Source organism: Abramis brama, assembly GCF_963993115.1.
Source record: "Abramis brama genome assembly, chromosome: 1".
Lineage (NCBI taxonomy): Eukaryota > Metazoa > Chordata > Actinopteri > Cypriniformes > Leuciscidae > Abramis > Abramis brama.
The window spans coordinates 44,828,011-44,833,421 of NC_139963.1; positions in this window are offsets into that span (position 1 = coordinate 44,828,011).

Here is a 5,411-nt window from a genome sequence, read left to right on the forward strand (position 1 = left end):
TTTCAAAATAATAATAATAATAATAATAATAATTAAAACATTATAGGTCGCAAATACAAGTTTACTTTTAGAATATGGAGTTTTCAAAAATTTCTTATAGAAATAATTTCTTTCATTTTTCTTTTATTTTTTTTTATTTTTTGAGTTAGACCGAACTTTTATTTTGGTGGGTTGTAGACATTTGAATTTCTGTGTATTTTAATAAACTATTATTATTATTATTATTATTGTTGTTGTTATTATTAGGCCTACTTGAAGTACACTCTACTATGCAATAGTAATATATTTCTGTTATAATTTCTTCAAGTTATAGCAAACTTTTATTTTGACTGGTTGTCGTAAAGACATTACAATTTCTGTCTGTATATGATACGAATGAATGACGATAGTTTTAGCAAATGAAATGGTGAAATTTTCGTGAAGTGTCACACATGCTTCAGTGTGTGTGTAGTAGAGCACACATTGAGCGCTCATTCTCAGAGATGCGTAGTACAATTGTAGTCTCTTTGAGCTTTAATATTTACAGACACTAGTCCATTTCGAGATTTGATTCATTGTACAGCACTACTTTTGATTTATTCATTCAAAAATGGCCAAATTTTATGAAGTTCTGCTTTATACAGCAAGTTCCATTTTTTCAGTGGATTCCGCGATTCGATCCGTGTCGCTTCGCAAACACAGACGGGGTGAATTTATGAATGAAAGTTCTGACACAAAACGAAGTTGTTACGTATCCTCACACTTTTTTAAAGTGGGTATACGGAAATCCTTGGCCTTTCCTAGTGGGTATATGGCGTATACCTGCGTATCACGTAGACTACACCACTGACTGATTCGTGATGTCCGTGTGTGCCTAAAATAAATATTTATTTTATTCAGAACAACTTTTAAGAAATCCTTTGGATTATAAATCTGGATCTTATGCTGTAGAATCACTGTGATGTTGTGCTTACCAATATAAATCTAAGTCAGAGATGAGGCTCTAAATGAGTTCATTGATTCACGTCAAATGATGATTATGTCAAAATATAACCAACACAATCAGATCATCTTTACCCTTTATTCATCTGGCTGTTCACCACTCAGTTTCAGCAGCCAAACTAAATCTAAAGTTAAAATTGTAAGGGTCAAGAGCCCAACTAAAGCAAACACTGATCTCCATAATGGCGACTTAAAAATAGTGATTTTTCTCCTTCCGTGATTCTGCTTGTTATCATCAGGTGTCTGCAGTAATGTTCAATCATCATTCAATTAATCACTTAATTAGCTCATTAACTTTAACACTCTTGAGTGTTAATTTAACACTCATATTTTAACACTTTAACACTAGAGTCTGGAGCCAAATAAACTCCCAGGAGAGTTAATTTAACACTGGAGTTTTTGCTGTGCATATGTGTAACCGCCACAGTACCTCCCTCCGGGGTAGGACGTGGCTTCTGCAGTGTCCCCTTCTCCGAGGGCACGCTTTCCCAGTCACACTGAGTATGTCCTGGGGAACAGCAGTGACTGACCTTCTCTGCTTAGAGCTCCTAATTTCTGCCCAACACTGTGGTCAGGCCAGGAGACTCAAGCAGAGCATTAGAAGGTCCAGCTGCAGTGGCGTGTTGGTAGATATCCCCATTTCGTCAGTCATGACAAATGTAATAGTGACTGACAAAGGGGAATGTCTCGGTATAGTAACCCTCCTCGGGGGAACGGAGACGTACGTCCCGTCACTACATTTGCTGAGCTTTCGCTGTACGGCGGAATCACAAGTCCGGCTCCTCAGCGGAAAAACAAAGATGTGATGCACCGGCCGCTCATTATATGCTCGCGCCGCAATGCACAGCAGCTGGTGCAAATATCACATGCCAATGTGCATTGGCTCGTTTAGTTTACACTCGAAGTAGATTGGTCTCTCAAGCGAGATCCCCATTTCGTCAGTTATCACGTACGTCTCAGGAGCGAGGGTTACCATACATAACCGAGACGTTAACATGTGATGTGTAAATGTACGTTGTTGAGATGGAGGCGCCAGAACTGCAACTGATAGAATATACTGTAGGATGATTCTACGATATTTAGATCATGGAGACATTTTATTTTCCATGATTAAAAACTGTGATATCGCACACCCCTCAAGAGAGTTATATATATTTACACATATCTATTGCTCCTTATATTTTAAGGCTCTGTACTTGCTCTTACATTAAGAAAATTCTGTCATTATTTACTCACTGTTCTAAATGTCATTTATTTCTTGTGCTGAACACAAAAGAAGATATTCTGAAGAATGTGGGTAATCAAACAATTGCTGGTCCCCACTGATTTCCATAGTAGGAAAAATATTGAAGTCACTGGGGACAAGCAACCCACATTCTTCAAAATAACTTTTATTTTAAACAGAAGAAAGAAACTTATTCGAGTTCATTTTAATGGGGAAATATCCCTTTAATGTTAATAAAACAACAAAAGACAAAGAGAAAATCACTCGCTGCTCTTGACTGAAGAACTTTAATACAGTACTTTTAATAAGAATCAATATATAATTTATACAGTGAAGTAGTGTTTTATTTGTTTTAATATTTGTTCATTTAATTCCTCACTTGAATGCTATTGTTAAATACACCTACTGTAGCTGAAAAAAATGAAGCACTGTTCATTTCATTTGTATATATGTAATGTGTATCTTATTTTAATAACACAGTTAAAATAATGTCATAATGATGTTTATCTTTGCCACTTTGGCCTAAATGTCTGCCATTCATTTTTATTTCATATTTGGTTTTGTTTTTAAAATCTGGGAATTTATTTTTGGCTGTAACACTCAGTCACTTGCAAAATAGTAACACCAACATGAAAAAAACATTGTGATAATATTGTGATTTTCCTGAAAAAAATTGTGATATGATATTTTTTGCCATATTGCCCACCCCTACTCTTGAGTTTTCTTATTAACAGGTTTATATGCAATATGAGTGTAGATGACTACTGCTGATGATGTTGATAGTCAAACAAAGCTGAGATCAGAAGATCTGTTTCAGTTAGCGGTCATATGCTTTACATTCAATACATTTCTAGTTACCTTAGAAATCTAGCATAATTCCCCTGAATGATTGTTCAGATAGTAATGAAGGTATGTGATGAAAACATCCTTAGTTTGGATCATTTCCATTTGGCCTAAAGGGCAAGTAGATCTATGAGGAATGCTGTGTCCTTTGGCTTTCACTTCATGTGTCTTCACTTTAAATTTTCCTGTGTCATGTATTTATTCCAATTTGGCAATTAACAGTCCTGAAAAAAATAAAAAAGATAAACTCTAAGCCAATCAGTTATTTTGACTTTATTTTGACAAAATAAAGTCTAAAAAAAGTCTATTTAAGCTTTATTATTATGGAAAATCTACCAAATAGTCATCTTGACAGTACTGGTAATTAAGAAAGAAAGAAAGAAAGAAAGAAAGAAAGAAAGAAAGAAAGAAAGAAAGAAAGAAAGAAAGAAAGAAAGAAAGAAAGAAAGAAAGAAAGAAATGTCCAATTTCTACATCTCAGTACCATTTGACAGTGGACAAATCCACACCTAACACTGATGAGGGGCTGGGCATCTTTTGACACACTGTCCTATAGCTCTCTCTTGGGGTAAGGTTTTACTATGGTTTAGGCTTAAATGTGCCATTGCATGGATTATTTTATTATTTTAGAATGTTTCCTGGGGTGCCCTTATAATGTTAGTATGTTTTTTAGATCAAAATTTGTTATAATTTAGAAATAAAAGGCATTTTTCCTAGCCTGATTTTAGCCTTTGATTTGAACACTCTGTTTGAAGGGGCGTGTCTGCTGTAAGACTTCAGTGTAAGCCTGTTATCCCGTGAATGAAGATCTTATCGTTGCAACGCAGTTTCTGCACTCTCACTAATGATTTCACCAATGCAAACATGATGTACGTACAGTAAGAGCTTTGTTGTGCAGTGTAACAGCGTCATTGATTTCATAACGAGTTTTGGCAAGTGTCCAGATAAACTTGCGCTGTGTGATTGAAGGCTTGGGCGACTGGAAAGGGATTGTTCTTTGATCGCTTTCTGTATATTAATCACAGTTTAAGTAAGATTATTTTCATCCTACTAAGAGAAACGACGTGAAGTTGATCGTTTAGTCACTGGCTTGATTTACTGATGCATAAACAGTAGGGAGACCGGGGACAGTTGCAACAGGGGATGGTTGCAACATGTCATTTTTCTCCAATCAGAAACAAGCTAGAGTGATGACACTCATACTGTACATGCACAGTTAGACCCTCCCCCCACCAAGAAGACAGTAGACATATTCAACATCTGCTGCTGCATTTATTGAACAAAACTTGTTTTGGAGGTATGAAAGTAAATTTTTCATGATATATATTTTTTGTCATACTGTCCAGACATTTTGTATGAATTAATCAAAACTTACTTAGTATGAATTATTGTTTTGTTGACTTCTAAGTGACATGGTTAGCATGTGTCAAAGTCAGTGCGTCTAGCAGGAATATTATGTTCTGTCATGGCTCATAGGGTTGGGGACGGTTGCAACAAGTTATTTATTGCATGTTAAATAAAGGTTTGTTGCATTGCAAATTGTTCAATTCTTCCTGTCTGACACTGAAATATGGAGAGATTGAATAGCATCTGTAACGCCTGCACACTGAATCTATGTAGGCCTATATTCTACACATAAACAAACAAAACATATTATTGAAAAAAAAAAAAATATATTATTGAAATAAATAATACTATAATATTATAGTAGGCCTAAAACAGTTAATATTTTCAGAATTATATGCTCATTGAGACAAAAAGCTAAAATTAAAAAATTTGGTATTTTTAACGTGTTGCAACTGACCCCGACCCAGGGGACCCAGGTGTTGCAACTGACCCCGACCCAGGGGATCTGACTTCTTCCATTCAAATAAATATTGTGAACGATATGTCATATATAATCATCTTTAAATGGTATGGGTAATTAGCAGACAGATGCAGGTTTAATATATACAAATTTGTTGGTCTTGTCCAAATAGTCTCTGAGTAACTGAGAGAAATGCAAAAAGTGTTGCAACTGTCCCCGGTCTCCCCCTATTGAACGTATCTGTCTAAACTTGAACAATTACACATCAGACATTCACATAACCCACTGGTTCTTCAGAGGCTCGGATGAAGGAACTAAAAAAATACCTTTGTGTTCCTTTGTACATCCAAACACTGAGCAACTGCCATGTTTCGCTCGTTTGCAAGCCATGATGTCTCTTGAAGAAAAATGATTCGGACGATGATTCGGCTGCGCATTTCCGCCTGGCCTTGAACATGGGCTGGCATATGCAGTTTTTTGGAGGCGTACATATTAATGATCCCGACTGTTGCGTCACAGTCGGTGTTATGTGGAGATTCGCCTATTTTTCAAAAA